Here is an 18,961-nt window from a genome sequence, read left to right on the forward strand (position 1 = left end):
CTGCATTCCCTCCAGTGAAAATACTTCGAACAAGTCTCACACCGCAATCCACTACTTACGAACCTACGGCAAAGCCCACACTTCTCACACATGGTAAAATTTTACTTTTTCTAAGTTCCGCTACTACAATAAGAAGATGCTAAAAACCTGACTACAATAATCACAAACTTACTCTACAAGGGAAGTAACTACTATTATTAACAGTATTAATAAACAACAAATGTGAATATAACAAAAGACTAATACAGAAAGAGAATCAAACGTCTAATGACACAGTAATGAAGCTGTAAACAGTTCCCAAAAGGTTCTTCTGAACTCTGTCTATTTCCAAATATTATTTCTTTTGAGTAAAGATAGAAAATGTGGACTGTTAAGAAGGTGGTAGGGTACAAATTTCCTAAAGAATGAAGATAGACCAAGAAAGGCTTTGAGTTGTTTACGATTCTGTGGGGATGGAAAATTCTTTATTGCATCAATTTTTCTTGAGTCTGGATAAATGCCTTCAGTTGATATGATGTGACCAAGGAATTTGATTTCTCTCCTCCCTAATTTCGTCTTTGATAAATTGATAGTGACACCTGCGTCAGAAAATTTAGTCAGAAGTTGCTTCAAAAGATTAACAAGTTCTTCCCAAGTAGTGGTGGCAATGACAATGTCGTCAACATAAACTGTGATTTGCGATAACAATTGTGGTCCAAGAACAGCATCTAAGGCTTCAATAAATACTCCAGCACTCACTCGTAGACCAAAGAGTAGAAAACAAAATTGATAACTACGTCCCTCACATAGAAATGCAGTGTATTTACGACTGTTTTTATGGAGGTTCACATGCCAAAACGATGAGCGGAGGTCGATATTGGTTAAATACTGTACATTATGAAATTTTAAAAGTTGTTCTTCCAAATTTGTCGGTTGTGTGTTGATTGGGATTATAACTTTGTTAATTTCTCGTGCATCCAGCACTAACCTTACACTACCATCCTCTTTATTAACTGCGAGGATCGGACTGCAATATGGTGAATGTGACCTTTCAATGATACCCTAAGCTTGCATTTTTTCAATCTCTTTCAAAACTGTGGGTTTCTTTGACCAAGGAATATTATAATATGTTCTACAGTATGTTTTGTGTGGTTTAACATCCATCTCATAAGTATAGCCTCTAATAATTCCACGTTTCTCCACAAATACCTCAGCAAATTGCTGCAAAACTTCTAGTCATTCAAGTTGTTGTTCCTTTGTCAGATATTAAGATTCTGTGCATTTTTCATATAAATCATTAGGTATAATTCCTGAGCTACAGCTTCATTAAAAGTTCAATCACATATGTTTGTTGCTGGTGGATTCACAAAATGTAACTGTTCAAACTTCCCTTGTTTACTTTTTAAGTTTGTACCCTGTGTTAACTGTATTGTCAGTTGTTGTTGGTTTACGGTTAAATGACATTTCCCTTTTCCTAAGTCTATGATTGCTTGATATTCATTCAAAAAGTCAATTCCTAATATGCAATGCATAACTAATTTGTCTACCACCAGAAAATTGTAATTGAGTGGTATATTTGAAAATGTGAAGTTAATTAGCGCTTGAAATTTCACATTCTTCGATTTGTTACCGGTGGCACTTATAATGTGTCAATTCTGTACTGGCAATGTTTGTATGTTCATTATTTGTTTGAGTTCATTACATAAGGACATTGAAATGACACTTGCTGCTGCTCCTGTATCTAACATTACTTCCACTTCATAACTACCAATCGTAACTCGTGTTATAGCCTGAATAATCTTCTTTGCTTTACTGGTACTATTAAAATCTACATCCTGATATAATTCTTTTTCTATTTTCTTACTGTCATCATACTGGAGCAAACAAATCGTCGGTTCCGTTGCACTCTGCTCCCTATCAACCGTAACTCGAGCGCTTAGATCGGTCGTCGTTCGTTTTCTGGTAAATTTGGTTGTTGCTGCGGGTCGGGTTCATTGCCCAACTCAATAATATTTACATTTCTGTCGCGCGTCACCCAAGTATCAGCTGTTTGGTTGTTGACATTAACTCGCGTCGCATTGGGAGTTCCGTTAGGTAGGAATTGAGGGTTGCATGTGTCGTGGAGGTGGTCCATTGTGATTTCCCCATACATTATTTCGTCCATGACTGTAACTGGTATTGTCATTACTGTTATTCCTGCAATACATGTTTGGATGTTGTTGTACGTTGTTTCTCTGAAAATATCCTGGATGGTACCTGTTATCCTCTCTTCTTTGATGTCTATGATTTCGGTTCCTTCTTCTGTTGTTGTTATTTTGAATATAACTGTTATTGTTCTGATTGTAATTACTGTTAGGATAACCATTATAGTAATAATTACTGTTTCCTTGCCAATGCTGCGAGTTGTTTCGCCTAATATTGAATGGATTTGCCCCAGTGTAGTGTGAATTGTTTCTTTGAGTGTTTTGTTGTGGTGTCGGAGGCGGATTCCAATAGCCTCTGTCATTTCTGTTGTGCGTATGCGAATTGCTTGGATGGATCGGATACAATTGATTGAAATTCCTGATCTCATCTCTGTAAACAACATCTATCTCATCAACATAACTGAAAAAATTCTTTATGTTGTCCTCGGACACTCCTATTAATTTATCACAATAAGGAAATGGTAAGTGGCTTTTAAGTGTTCTAATTATGTCTGGTAAATCTGCTGGTTTTGTCCAATATAATGTTTTGTTTAGGTAGCGTTCAAAGTATTGACGTAAAGTCTCTTTCTTCGGGTTGTAAATTTCTGGATTGTACACTTCTCGTTTTAAACTTTGCTGTTCTGTGATCGACCAGAATTCCTCAAGAAATGCTTGTTCAAACTGTTCAAATGTTGAACATCGTCTTTTCATTGCTGCTCCCCACTTAGCTGCTCTTCCACATAACAAATTTGTAACATATCGAATTTTATCGGCTTCTAACCAATGTCTCGGGAAAATACCATCAAAAGAGCGGATGAAAACAATCGGATGCACTTTGTCTTTCTCATCACATGAAAATGTCTGAAAGTATCCATGTCATACTAATGTTTCATCAGCTACTCCCGATGGTATTATGGGTCCTGCATTTTGTGTCAAACTGTGCATAGTATGTGGTGATGTCTGATAGCAATTTTGATCTTGTGGTAGCATTGAAAATGGTTCGTTGGGATTTGTATCACTCATTGGTAATTCTATTTTTGGCTGTGTGCTGGGTCTAGCATTATTCGGATTCCCATTTGTGTTTTGGTTGCCTGTTATGGGTTTTGGTATCACTGACAAACTTGGTATTACATTTTCTTTAAGTTTACGTACCTCTTTCTGAATATTATCTGTTTCTCCCTTTACTTGTTCCTTTGCCTTATCTAAAATGATGTGTGTCATTGTCTCAAACTTCTCATCTAAATAATCATCACATACTTTGCATTCATGTACAAGTTTCTCTGCTAGAGTTCTGTCATTCTTCAGAGATGCTACATCTGCTCTGTCTTCAAGTTTTTCTAGCTTTTCCTGTAAGGATTTCTGCTCTAATGTTACATCATTTAATCTGTCTGAAAGGTCTGTAATCGTCAGGTCTAAGTGTTCTTGGTTTGTTTTTACGGAATTGTGTGACTGTCGTAATTCGTCAACTTGGGTACTGGTTTTTTGTTGTTCAAAAACTACTGTTAACAATTTCTCATTACATCGCTGTAAGTCAGTTTTTGTCTCATCACTGAATTCCACAAATACCTTTTCTTGTCTCGTAACCTTGTCTGATAAGTCAGTAAATTTCCTTTTAAGACTACTGGTGGTTTCTGTCAAGTCGGCAAATTGTCTCGATTGTTTTTCAAAATTTTGTTTTATGTCCCGTGTCAGTTCATCGAATTTAGTGTCAAATTTCCCAATGTCACGTTTTAAATTGTCATTTTTCTCGTCTAAAGTGTCAAATTTTTGGCAAATTTTCTGTTTTGGTCACCAAGTAACTTCAGAATCTGGTTGAGCATGTCAGAGTCCTGTGTCTTAGTTTCATCATTTTTTCGTGTCTGATTGATGTCTGGTTCTGAAGTTGATGTTGTCAGTGTCGCGTTTTGTCGCGTAGTATTCACTCTCCAGTCGCCTGTATATCTGTTTAAATATAGGGGTTGTTGTCGTAATCGATCCGGTAAAATTATGTCTTGAACATCCTCAATTAAGTTCAATATTCATTTGACTGTCGGACATGTTTTGCAATGTGTCACTTTCACTAAGCTCGTCTGCGGAAACAATTTCTATGCATCTAGCGTCCATCTTGCGGTTTTTGTAATTAATTGCAAATAAAATTTTCCAATGGCAAAAAAAATTAAAAATATGATATGTTGAAATCTGAAATTTCTCTTATGGAAATGGATATTTTGATGTGATTTTTAATTAGAAATTGAATTATTAAACTGGTAGTGAAATTTCCCTCTCACAAATAAATGACTGTGAATATGCTCCTCACTTATAATTTGCAATAATAGTAAATCAATTGTAACTACAATTTGAAAAAATAATTGCGAAATAAATGGATCGGAATAATGGAAGTACAGGTGGCTGCTTGAAACTGTAAAAAATGTAAATTTCTGTACTCACCAAATTTTTTTTTTTTTTTTTTTTTTTTTTTTTTTTTTTTTTTTTTTTTTTTTTCAGTCTTATGTTGCAAATGTAGCATCAAATATACAGTTTTCAAACCAAAATTTTTCTTTCGCGTCCGTGCAAATTATTTTATGGATCGTTATCCTTTTTCCTTTTTTTTATTTTTTTTTTTTTTTTTTTACCAACTTAATTTCCTTGGCATGAAAATGAAAATTAACACGAATTAATAACAGGGAAAACAATATTGTTGTAAATTTCATGCACGTAACATTACAATTGAAATGAATGAGACTTAGTCCAAATTCATTTTCTGGTGCTATAATGTTGTTAAAATGAGATCAAATGTCCAAAATCTATAATAATTGCACCTGTATCAAATCCGGAGATTGTAAGTCCTGTCACCAGGACGCCAATTGTAGTGTTTCCTTTTTCTCAGGGTTCTGCCGTGAAAAATATAAAATAGAAAATCTGATTGGGTTTTGAATTTTGGTGGTTTCAGTTACGGATAAGGCGGACTTCGTATTATTGATTGAGATCGTGCTGTAATTTGACCGTGCATGGCAGACCGGGTCGGCAACACTACAAATAGCGACTGTACGGAAATAGCATCAGAAACTAATTGAAATTTACCTTATAATCTTGTTAGATACGCAGTATTAATTACAATATAGTCTTCATGGCTGTCCTCCTAATTTCTCTTGTAGGACGACCCGTCTTTCACTTTTCTCCGTCTGTTGAAAACTTCAAGTTGTCACTGTCGTGATCAATTTACAAATTTGGTGATATCCACCTCGAATCACTATTGAAACAACCTCGCTTTGTAGTATAATTTTAATTTCCACCCAAAAGCACATTCAACACATCGCCGAAAAATACATGTGTTTCGTATGAAGACAAGAGAGAGTGTCATCAATTAGTTGTTAAAAACAAAAACCTACGCAAAAAGTAAAAAGACGAACAAAATTATTTATAAAAATCGGTCACTGGCGCAGCGCTCTTCTGCGTGCGCGATCGTAAATTATATCTTTGTATTGGCGGAGGCGCGGTAGTCAAAGTACCATTACAAGTACTAGAAGTGGCTAGAACTCAAGTAGACAGAGAAAGTTATGTTGAAGAAAGAAACAAAGCCAAACAGATAATTGCAGCATCCAAGAAGAAATCTTGGGAAGACTTTGAAAACAGGTTGGAGACTATGGCTCAAGCTGCTGGAAAACCATTCTGGAATGTAATTAGCAGTCTTTGAAAGGGAGGTAAGAAGGAAATGACAAGTATTTTGGACAGGTCAGGACAACTGCTGGTGAATCCTGTGGATACCTTGGGCAGATGGAGGGAATATTTTGAAGAGTTGCTCAATGTAGGTGAAAATGCGATCAGTAATGTTTCAGATTTCGTGGTAGAATGGGATAGGAATGATGATGGAAATATGATCACATTTGAGGAAGTGGAAAAAATGGTCAATAGATTGCAGTGCAATAAAGCAGCTGGGGTGGATGAAATTAAGCCGGAACTCATCAAATACAGTGGAATGTCAGGTCTTAAATGGCTACGCAGGATAACTGAAATGGCCTGGGAGTCGGGACAGGTTCCATCAGACTGGACAAAAGCGGTAATCACACCAATCTTTAAACATAGAAACAGAAAAGATTGTAACAACTATAGAGGTATCTCTTTAATCAGCGTTGTGGGTAAAATCTTCTCAGGTATTGTTGAAAGGAAAGTGCGAGTATTAGTTGAGGACCAATTGGATGACAATCAGTGTGGGTTTAGGCCTCTTAGAGGTTGTCAGGACCAGATCTTTAGCTTACGGCAAATAATGGAGAAGTGTTATGAGTGGAACAGGGAATTGTATCTGTGCTTTATCGATCTAGAAAAGGCATATGACTGGGTTCCTAGGAGGAAGTTATTGTCTGTTCTATGAGATTACGGAATAGGAGGCAAACTTTTGCAAGCAATTAAAGGTCTTTACATGGATAATCAGGCAGCAGTTAGAGTTGACGGTAAATTGAGTTCATGGTTCAGAGTAGTTTCAGGGGTAAGACAAGGTTGCAACCTGTCTCCACTGTTGTTCATATTATTTATGGATCATATGTTGAAAACAATAGACTGGCTGGGTGAGATTAAGATATGTGAACACAAAATAAGCAGTCTCGCATATGCGGATGACTTAGTTGTGATGGCAGATTAGATTGAAAGTTTGCAAAGTAATATTTCAGAGCTAGATCAGAAATGTAAGGACTATGGTATGAAGATTAGCATCTCCAAAACGAAAGTAATGGCAGTGGGAAAGAAATATAAATGGATTGAGTGCCAAATAGGAGGAATAGAGTTAGAACAGGTGGACAGTTTCAAGTACTTAGGATGCATATTCTCACAGGATGGCAACATAGTGAAAGAACTGGAAGCGAAGTGTAGCAAAGCTAATGCAGTGAGCGCTCAGCTACGATCTACTCTCTTCTGCAAGAAGGAAGTCAGTACCAAAAGTAAGTTATCTGTGCACCATTCAATCTTCCGACCAACTTTGTTGTATGGAAGCGAGAGCTCGGTGGGTTCAGATTACCTTATCAACAAGGTTGAGGTTACGGATAGGAAAGTAGCTAGGATGATTGCAGGTACTAGTAGATGGGAACAATGGCAGGAGGGTGTCCACAATGAGGAAATCAAAGAAAAACTGGGAATGAACTCTATAGATGTAGCAGTCAGGGCGAACAGGCTCAGATGGTCGGGTCATGTTACTCGCGTGGGAGAAGCAAGGTTACCCAAGAGACTCATGGATTCAGCAGTAGAGGGTAGGAGGAGTCGGGGCAGACCAAGGAGAAGGTACCTGGATTCGGTTAAGAATGATTTTGAAGTAATAGGTTTAACATCAGAAGTGGCACCAATGTTAGCACTGAATAGGGGCTCATGGAGGAGTTTTATAAGGGGGGCTATGCTCCAGACTGAATGCTGAAATGATGATGATGATTAATTAATCCAATGTATTTTCTGTTCCATGTACTATGTATTAAGAGTATGATTGCAAGAGTTGAAGAAGATTAAGCAGTTCACTCATGATGTCTTAGTCATGAACGCTTGATACACTGATGTGATCTATTCGGCCTGTTGTAGGGGCAAAACTGTACCACACTGCACAGTGTCGTGGTTGTACAGCTGGATCTTGCCATGGACGTTGGGAGGGAAGTTGCAGACTGTGCAGCCTATTGGGCAGAGTTTGAGTTGAGTCATGACATCCTGTGGTTGCACAAAAAGCATTATTCAACATCGTGGCATTGCTGACAGAGTTCCTCTGAGCCATAGTCTATAGGTAGCAGTCATCCACTGCAGCAGTATTACGGCCTGATTGAGGCATGTCATCAACAGTTTCTGTCTCTCTGTATCTTCTCCCTGTCCGAACAACATCGCTTTGGTTCACACTGAGACACCTGGACACTTCCTTTGTTGAGAGCCTTCTTGGCACAAAGTTACAATGCAGACATGATCAAACTGCAGTATTAACTGTCTAGGCATGGTTGAACTATAGACAACATGAGCCGTGTACCTCCTTCGTGGTGGAATCACTGGAACTGATTGGTTGTCAGTCCCCTCCATCTAATAGGTGTATAATAAATTCTCACTACTTTGTAAATGATGAAAGTCTATGTGAATGCAGCTTGCCGCTAACTTGGTGTAATGTTTTGTCTGTACAGAAGTGTATCTGTCGCCTTTATCGCTCTTTCACTCTCACACATAAATCGGTACAATAAAGTCAGGGCTTCGTGTTTTCTAATTAGGCTGATCCGTGAAAAGACAGACAAACAATTATGCTAATGGAGGATTCTGAGTAAATTCTCGAATTCCATTCGCTCTCTCTCTCTCTCTCTCTCTCTCTCTCTCTCTCTCTCTATCTATCTGTCCTTTATCTGTGTACAGTTTAAGTATATTAATTACGTGAAATCAGCCTAGTAGAATCTCTGGTGGAGCCCTTCGTCTTAATATTCAGCGGCTGGCTTGCTAGAAAAGATCTTTGCATTTGTTATTGTTATTATTAAGCGCTGCATTCAGTTGGGAAAAATCGATCGTTTGAACAATTCGTTCAGTTCACGACAGATCTAAAATTTCAGATGTGGACGAAGCCTTTTTGGATGATTTACAAAAACTCAGAGATTGCAGGCTCTCTTCGTCACAGCTGAAACTTCCCAATTAATTACAGGGCCGAGACAATCTTCAATGATTCAGACAGGGAACTCATTCGTCATTCACTCTAGAATAAAATGGTCACAAACCTTATTTCTGAGGCAAATTGTATATTGAATCCATTTCCGTACATGTTCCGTTTTCTGTTGGTTCCAAGTCTCATGTAATTTGCTTTTACAGGTTTTTCTTTATCTTTACCTATCACGCTAGCGGCACAAACTTTCCTAACTCGCTTTAGCGTGAAGAAGAGTAAAAAAAAAAATCTCTTTTAGCAATCCGACAATCTTCCAACCGATACTTCTGAAGCTCTTCCCTTCTCTCTCTATAATAACCATGGAGCATACATTTCTGTACCTCTGTTGTTCCAAAGAATAAACGTACTAGAAAAATACCTTGGCGTCGACGAGCTGTCGGCGCATATATTACTAGAAAATCTGATCAGATACTTTTCAAACGTAAATACATGTGGATGATTTGGTTGACCATTATTAATTATTGCGTGGTAGAGGGTAATTTTCCGTGGGGAGATTACAATGCCCCTCGCAGCAAGCGAAGTTTGTGAGCTCAATTTTGATTCACCGAACACACTTCGCGAGCTATCTATTAGCGTGGATAACCCGGAAGTGATGATGGTCAGTCCTCCGACTGAAAAAGAATATTATATTTGAGACAGACGAAGAAAAGAAATGTTGAAGACAGAAGAAATGAAGAGACAGGTACCGCGGCTGTATTGCTTTTACGTGCATCTAGGTGTTATGTTTGCTGTGCACAACCAAGGAAGATGATCTTTCATGAACTGATGTCAGGGTCTACCCATTCGGGAACTTTCTTAAGCAGGGAAACCTTGGAAAACCTCTTAAGCCTAGACCCCCAGCCTACGGTACGTAGAAGATAGGAAAGCCTATAGAAGAAAAAAAATATAATTTTGAAATAGATCTCTAAAGGAAAGACAGGGATCAATTTGTATCACGATTTGGAGAAGAGTGCTTTGTGCCTCTAGCAAAAAAAAAACGTTTTACAATAAATAACGTGAATTCTCGTTTTACAATCTTGTTTCTTGGACAATATCTTGCGGTGCTAAACTCCTCCGGGTCTTGCATGTCCCCGACGTCCACATTTGTAGTCGTTCTTCTACGCGGCCCCCTTTGTAGTTGATCTTCTACGCGGCCCATAATGGGAAGAGTAGAAGGGACAGGGGGATACTCGAATTCACATGCAACATTCATTCCAAAAGAATTAGTAATGACCAAAAGGGAAACTCTTCCTGTAAGAGAACTGGTTAGGTTGCACCGTCCAAGATTCTCCTTTTTGAAAGCAAAATCCTTATGGCTTCATGGATCCTTTTTGTTACGACGTACTTCAAGGAATTCAACCATTAACTCATGATGTTGCCAAAAGCATCATCCGATTTACTCTCGTTTGAATACTCCTTTTGACTTTGCTTCCCCACTTGTGCTTATAAGTCCAAAAGTTCTAACGGATTTTCAATCACTGATTTGTTCTTCGTAATTTAAAGGATTCATGTAACTTACTATAGATTTTGGATTCAAATCATCGAATAATGGAAAGTGTAGTTCATTTTATACCAAGACATCATCCATATTTCCTTGATAAGTCATATAATTTAGCTATACTCAAAACTTTTTATTCTAAATACACATATTTCTACGCTTGAGTGCTGAAATGTAAAAGTTATTAGCATTGAGGAATGCGGATTCACTTCTTCCATTTACTCTCTGATTCATACGGTGTTCATCCATGCTCATATATGGAAATGGATTTTTCACACAAAATTCCCAAACGAACACGAACCATTAAATTACTACTGAATCTATGAATATTACTTTCTTTAATCATTCATTAATAAATTAAGAACTCTTAACTTCTAATTATAACACCTATTTCTTTTAAAGTTCAACATGAATCCGTTTATCCTCGCGTTTGGTGCGAGTCTCTTACAAAGCATATCTGTATCGTCTATATCGATTTTAACTCTCGCGCCGACATCAACTGTTTTGCGCGGGAAATTATCTTTGCGGCGTTAACCGTCACTCACAATTCACTGCCACAACACATCCCTTCACACGTTTACACATCTAAGCGTTCACATGAGATTATATATGAATATTCACTCGGAACCTCTTTTGATTATTCAACGTCATTTACGGGAAACATTTCATTCTTCTTGACGGTCAGTTAGATCTTTAATCATTCTTAATGACATTAGCAATGCTAAAGTTCTATGTTCACCCAAACCACAGGTGAAGCCTATCTCCACTATCTTCTTTACAACACTTGATATTAATAGTTAGTCACTATTTCTATACTCTATGTCACTGATTAACTATTTCAATTTAAAGGTTTCTATCACTACACACACACACAGTTTATTATTATGTTTTTTACGAGCGTTCATTTCTGTCACTCGGAACACCATTCCTCACTATCTTCTAAACTTCATTATATTTTTTTAAGTCGTTATGAGAAAATAACCCTTTTATTTTATTCGATCCCGGGTATGCTAACAGATAAGCCCCCGGATTCGGAATTTGTAGGATAATGTATGGTCCAGTATATAGTAACTCCCATTTCTTTGTACTTTTCTTTATTATGGATGATTTGGTATGTCGTTTAACTAGTACCTTCTCTCCGACATGGTATGTCTGTACCCTTTTGATTAATTTGTCATATCGTTGTTTTCTTTGATCAGCCTTTTTCGTCATATTTATGATAGCTTGTCTTATTTTTTCTTCCCAAGGCATCTCAGTTTCCTGAGTTTTGGGGATATGGTCAGTCCAGAAGTTTTCCTCTTTTGCTCCGAACATCAATTCACAAGGTGTATATCCAGTTGAGTGGTGGGGCATGTTATTGTATATCTGCTCAAACTCTTCCACATAATTTGCCCACGCAGTTTGCTTATTATGGCAATACGTCCTCATAAATCGATTGAATTCTCTAAAAATCCTCTCAACCAAATTGCCTTGTGGGTGGTAAAATGATGTTAGTATATGTTTCACACCGACTTGAGACAAAGTCTGCTTCCATCGGAGTCCCGTGAATATTTTAGCATTGTCTGTTATGATCGCCTTAGGTGTACCAACATGTGGAAGATAATCCCTTATTAATATTAATACAATTACTTTGGCTGTAGCCGCCTTTATCGGGTACAGCTTTACATATTTCGTACACACATCGAGAAATGCCAACACATATTTAACGCCACCTCTTGAAGTGGGTAACGCTCCACACAGATCGCACGAAATTAATCCTTTTGGTTCTTGTACTAATATAGAGCATAATGGATGCTTAGTCCCTTTTGAATCCGGCTTTGTTTTTTGACAGATTATGCATCTCTTTAAGACCTCATGCACTCTGCGCTTTATGTTGGGAAAATAACAGTACCCACTTATCTTGTCTGCACATTTTGTCGCACCGAAATGTCCCCAGGTTAAATGAGTGAACCATACAAGTTTCTCTATTTGCGCGTCAGGTATACAGACACACCAACGGACTTTGTTTGGCCTTCCACAGCGGAAAAATAATACGCCATTTACCAGCTTGTAATAGTTTGCCATCTGATCCGAAGGTTGCTGTTGTAACCTTTGAATGACACTTCCCCATTGAGCATCCTTTTTCTGTAACTGGGCCATATGCACACACAAATTGACGTAGTACGTCTTAAATGGATTTTCCTGCAGCAGCAATACAGGGAATTCTGAGGAATTATTTACTTCAATCTCTTTTGTTAAACCCTGCGGTGACCTTGATAGAGCGTCAGCAATAATGTTTTGCTGCCCTGAGACATGTACGATCTTAAACTGGTATTGTTGCAGAGCGAGCGTCCATCTAGCCAGCCTGGGGTGTAACAGTTTACACGTTTGTAAAAACGTTAATGATTGGTGATCACAATATACGATAGTCTTCGACCCATATAAATAATAATGAAATTTTTTAAATCCCCAGACGACCGCAAGAGCCTCTAATTCTGTCGTCGTGTACGTTCGTTCCCAGTTGGACAAAACACGACTAGCAAACGCAATAGGACAAAAGGTAAGCTGTCCATTTATCTTGCGTACTTGGAAAAGGCACACTCCAAGACCCACATTTGACGAATCTGTTGACAAGTAGAATTCCTCTTGCATGTCCGGATGGTACAAAAGCGGTGCATTTACTAATTGCTTCTTTATCTCTTCAAATGCTTCTTGACACTCTAATGTCCAGAGCCAGGGCACATCCTTCTTCAGCAAACTATTTAGAGCTGCTGCATTCATGGCCTGATTCGTTATAAATCTTCTAAAAAATGAGGCAAGACCCATAAACCCTTTTAATTGCCTCCTATTTCTCGGTGTTGGAAACTTACTAATCGCAATTAGCTTCTCCTTGGTCGGTAAAATTCCCTTTGCGTCAACTATATGCCCCAGGAACTTGATTCTGTTTAGTGCAAAATGGGATTTCTGTAGGTTAGCAGTTATTCCCATGGTTTTGAACACGTCCAACACCCGACTCAGTAAGGTAATATGCTCCTCCCAGGTCTTCGATGCAATAAGCATATCATCAACAAATACTGTTATCCTGCTTCTTAGTTCTGGGCCTAGAGCATAATCTAGAGCTGCTATAAAGATTCCAGCACTAATGTTGAGTCCGAAAGGAACTACAGTAAATTGGTAACTTCTTCCGGCATAAATGAAAGCTGTATATTTCCTTGATAACTCATCCAGCTTGACCTGCCAATACGAACTCCGCAAATCGATGCTCGTCAAATATTGGACATCCTGGAACTGTTGTATCAGTTCATCTATGTTTTCCGGATGTGTTCTTACTGGAATTATGATTTTATTTATTTCCCTGGCATCGAGTACCAGTCTCACAGTTCCATTTGCTTTTGGCACGACCAACAATGGGGAGCAGTATGGGCTTGTAGAGGGTTCGGTCAAACCCAATTTCAACATGCGATCTATTTCTTTTTGAACTTGAGCCTTTAACCTCCAGGGAACAGGATAGAAAGTTCTACAATACGTTTCGTGTGGCTTAACGTAGAGATGGCATATGTATCCCTTAATAACTCCTGGCCTTTCGTCAAACACGTTTTCATACACTAATAATAATTCTTTGAGCTGCTTCTTCTGCTCTTCAATAATGCAGTCGGATTCATTTAACTTCTCATACACTAATTGACCGAAATCTCCTTTGACTTGGAACTCATTATTCACGTACTGTTTAGAATTTTGTGCAGTCCTGATTACTTGCACACTGTTCCCACTATTATATTTTCTGGTAAGGCTTTCCTTTTTCAACAAGTCCAACTCAATTTCTTGTTTATTTACATTTAACCAAATTTTTCCTGTTTTAAAATCTATTCTGCATCCGTATTGACGTAGGCTGTCGACTCCTATAATGCAGTCTACCACCAAATTTTTCACAACAAGGAATGTGCTTAATATTGCTACATTTCCGACTTCTACACTAAGTAGTGACTGCACTTTTACATTAGCCGATCTAGCCCCAACGGCGCCTATTATTCTGCAATTTTAAACTGGAAAAATTGGTACTCGTCTTATATTTCTGATCTTGTTGAATAGAGCCTCCGAAATAACATTCGTGGTTGCAGCTGTGTCCAAAACCGCCACTATAGGTACAGTCTCCAAAATGACTTGCACTTCGGCTACTGCCACCTGTTCCTTATCCTCGTCTTGGAGTTCTAAGTCCTCGGTCAATTCATCTGCCAGTAATCGTCCATCATTATACGTTAGCATGGGCACACATATCCTGTTGCCCCTCAACCTATTGTTGACCGCTTCTCCGGGGCACGAGTGGGTCCTTACAAGTTTGTTGGATTTTGATTCGCCTGGTGGTTGACATTGTCCGTCACTTCGGTAATTACCGGTTGATTCGTAGATGTCCGTCCCCACTGATGTTGGTTATTTGAATCTATTCCCCCCCAGTTGATTCCACTTTCTATTACTGTTATTGTTCCAGGCTTGCGGTCTGAAATTCCTTTCGTTCCCCCATACGGGATTGTATCGTTTCCCATTCCTGTTGTTCCTTGGATAGCCCCTCGCAAGACTATTGCCGGTATTATTATTGAGATTTTGAGGGGTTTCTCCACTATTTATCGATCTCTGTGCGTTCCCTTGCCTACCATTTGGCGGAGGTTCTATCTCCCTATATTGGAATCTGTTGTTACGGGCTTTCTGGTTGTTCTCTTCTATAATGTCTATATGGTCTAACGTCGTGAGGAACGACTCCAGGTCTTTATCGTTCCCGTAAATTAATTGATTCCGTATACTAGTTGGTAGTCTTGCCTTAAGTATGTTTATTATGTCTGGCAAGGGCATAGGTCTGTCCCAATATCTAGTTTTATTTATATATTTTTCAAAATACTTCCTAAGGCTTCTTTTTGAAAAAGAGAACGGCTCTGGGTAGAGCACCTCCTGCCTTAGGCGTTCCTGTACCCCTTCTGACCAGAATTTTGCTAAAAACGCTTTCTCAAAATCGTCATAGGTCGAGCATACAGAAGTCATGTCCGAGGCCCAGATCGCCCCCGAACCTTGTATATACCCCGTAACGAAACTGATCTTCTGCCACTCCGACCAATTTCTGGGTAGCACTCCTCTAAAACTTCGAATAAAAACAATCGGATGGACCCCCCTTTTATCAGTGTTAAAAATCTGAAATTGCCGATGCTTTATCATTTTTTCTTCGGCATGGCAAAGGCTTTCGTAATCTCCGTCAGATAAAACTTCACGCGAACAACTAGCTCGTGGCAATTTAATATTTGAGTTACTTACACAAGTCGGTATTGTGTACGAATGTGCAGTAACTGGCTCTATAGTCGCTGCCAACTTTTGCTGCTGGCCTGTATTCATTTGTTCTGAGCCTTGTTATGAAACGCGTATCGACTCTGCTATCGTTTGTTTCCAATGCTCGAAATCAGCCCCTAACTGCTGTCGCACTTCCTCAAGTCCTTTCGCAAACAAATTCTCTTCCTGTTTGCCGCATAGACTCTGGAATGCTGCTTTAACATTTTGCTCAACGTTTTCACACATTAGCCTTTTGTTTTCTAATGTGATTTCAGATAATTTACCCGTTAATACATTAATCTGATGGTTTATAACGTCTTGACGTTCTGTCAGATGTTCCACACTTTCCTTTAGGTTCGTCTGCGTACGTGCCAATTCAGGAAGTTGCGCAATTGCACATGACATGGCATCTTGTTTTTGTACTAACTGCGGAACCATTTCCACCTGTTCCCGTATGGTACCTATCTTAATAGCCACATACTCCTTCATTTCTACACGTACGCGGTGAGTAGATTCCTCACATTGAGCTTTCACCAATTCTATTTGTGCAGTTAATTTTCGTTCCGTCTCTTCGGCCTGATCTTTAAGTTCCTTTGTCTTCGCCTCTATCCGCTGCTCTAATTCAGAAAAACTGTCGTGTAACTGCTGCTTAATCTCAGCTTTCAGATTTTCCTGCCCCTCAGTAACTGAGGCTAATTTCGCATTCAAATCATTTTGCCCCTCGGTAACTGAGGCTAACTTCGCATTAATGTCGGTTTTCATATTATTCATGCTCTCGGTTATCATCTGCATCTGTCTCATGATAATTACGAATGGATCTAATCCATGTTGCATACTTGCTGTTACATCTCCAGCCGTGTCTACCGGGTGTTCTATTGCACTATCTGTAGCGATCGGTTCTACAACACTTCTTACTACATCACTATTATCCGTGCTCACAGCTGAAGGCTGTTGCGTGTTGCTCTGCTCTGCTTGACTCATCTTAAACATTGCCCTAGTTAAAACCATATAAATGTTCTACAGTCAATATGTATATATCTCCCTTCACACAACAATACTTCTGTGGCTACTTTCTTATAGTACTTATACAGGTAAATGCAACTAGTGCAGGTCAATCAAACTACGTCTGGTGTGAACACATTTAGTAAATGTTCAAATCTACGTCTACTTCCTCAATACTAGCAAGCTTTAATAAAAAATTATAGATCTGGCCTTTTTTCTGCGCCCAGCGTGCTGCTTTTATTTGTAGATCCACTTAATTTTCCTGTGAGTATTTCTTCTCTTTTCCAAGTTAAGTTATCTCGTCGTAGTTCACATGAAACAGAGAACAAAATTATTTTAACAACATCCAAAAACGTGTCCTGTCACGGATTGGCCATTATAATGAATTCTACTCTACTTTTTAAATGATGAAAGTCTATGTGAATGCAGCTTGCCGCTAACTTGGTGTAATGTTTTGTCTGTACAGAAGTGTATCTGTCGCCTTTATCGCTCTTTCACTTTCACACATAAATCAGTACAATAAAGTCAGGGCTTCGTGTTTTCTAATTAGGCTGATCCGTGAAAAGACAGACAAACAATTATGCTAATGGAGGATTCTGAGTAAATTCTCGAATTCCATTCGCTCTCTCTCTCTCTCTCTCTCTCTCTCTCTCTCTCTCTCTCTCTATCTGTCCTTTATCTGTGTACAGTTTAAATATATTAATTACGTGAAATCAGCCTAGTAGAATCTCTGGTGGAGCCCTTCGTCTTAATATTCAGCGGCTGGCTTGCTAGAAAAGATCTTTGCATTTGTTATTATTATTAAGCGCTGCATTCAGTTGGGAAAAATCGATCGTTTGAACAATTCGTTCAGTTTACGACAGATCTAAAATTTCAGATGTGGACGAAGCCTTTTTGGACGATTTATAAAAACTCAGAGATTGCAAGCTCTCTTCGTCACAGCTGAAACTTCCCAATTAATTACAGGGTCCAGACAATCTTCAATGATTCAGACAGGGAACTCATTCGTCATTCACTCTCGAATAAAATGGTCACAAACCTTATTTCTGAGGCAAATTGTATATTGAATCCATTTCCGTACATGTTCCGTTTTCTGTTGGTTCCAAGTCTCATGTAATTTGCTTTTACAGGTTTTTCTTTCTCTTTACCTATCGTGCTAGCGGCACAAACTTTCCTAACTCGCTTTAGAGCGAAGAAGAGTAAAAAAAAAATCTCTTTTAGCAATCCGACAATCTTCCAACCGATACTTCCGAAGCTCTTCCCTTCTCTCTCTATAATAACCATGGAGCATACATTTCTGTACCTCTGTTGTTCCAAAGAATAAACGTACTAGAAAAATACCTTGGCGTCGACGAGCTGTCGGCGCATATATTACTAGAAAATCTGATCAGATACTTTTCAAACGTAAATACATGTGGATGATTTGGTTGACCATTATTAATTATTGCGTGGTAGAGGGTAATTTTCCGTGGGGAGATTACAGGTGCTGCTCATGCATGGTTGTTTACATCTTTAGGCACTTTTAGTGGAGCTCTGAACAGTCAAAGGGACTGTGTCTGTGATACAATATTACAATATCCACAGACAATATCTGTCTTCAGGAGTTCTGGGAACCGGGGTGATGCAAAGCTTTTTTTGATGTGTGTATATGATTTAATATACAGTTTGGAAGTTAGGAGATGAGGTACTGGCAGAAATAAAGCTTTGAGGACGGGGCGTGAGTCGTGCTTGGGTAGCCCAGGTGGTAGAGCTTGGTAGAGCACTTGCCCACGAAAGGCAAAGATCCTGAGTTCGAGTCTCAGTCCGGCATACAGTTTTACTCTGCCAGGAAGTTTCATATCAGCGCACACTCCGCTGCAGAGTGAAAATCTCATTCTGGAAACATATATTACTTGCCATATCATCCTATTAGAAATATCTTTAAAAACAGTAGTTTTGAGTGCATTTTTGAATGGATATTTTAAATATGTATTTTTATAATGTATTTTGAAAGATATTTTGATTTTTACAGATTTACTTGTATGTTCCTCTCGTGCTGTCATATCTATGTCATTGTTTACTGCTGTACTTTAAACACACTTTAAACACAAGTTTAAGTACTATAGTAGAGCCACATTAATCTTTAGGCCTGTCAGCCAACTTTAAACGTAAATCACCATACTGGAAGCAGAATATGTACTTCATGCGATGTCAGTGTAAGTTTCCTGTATTGCCTCAATTTTTATCTTTTACAGTGTATATTCTGATGATGCTCTTGTTAATCTGAAGAGTGAAACCAGTCAATACAACAAAAAAAGTGTGACTTGTAGCTGTTTTCAAAAATTTAATTTGGATATTGCATAATTAGAAAATCTGCCCAAATGGAAACTCAATATGAGGCCTCTGCAGGTGCTGATA

The sequence above is a fragment of the Schistocerca piceifrons genome, chromosome 11, assembly GCF_021461385.2.
Source record: "Schistocerca piceifrons isolate TAMUIC-IGC-003096 chromosome 11, iqSchPice1.1, whole genome shotgun sequence".
Classification (NCBI taxonomy): Eukaryota; Metazoa; Arthropoda; class Insecta; order Orthoptera; family Acrididae; genus Schistocerca; species Schistocerca piceifrons.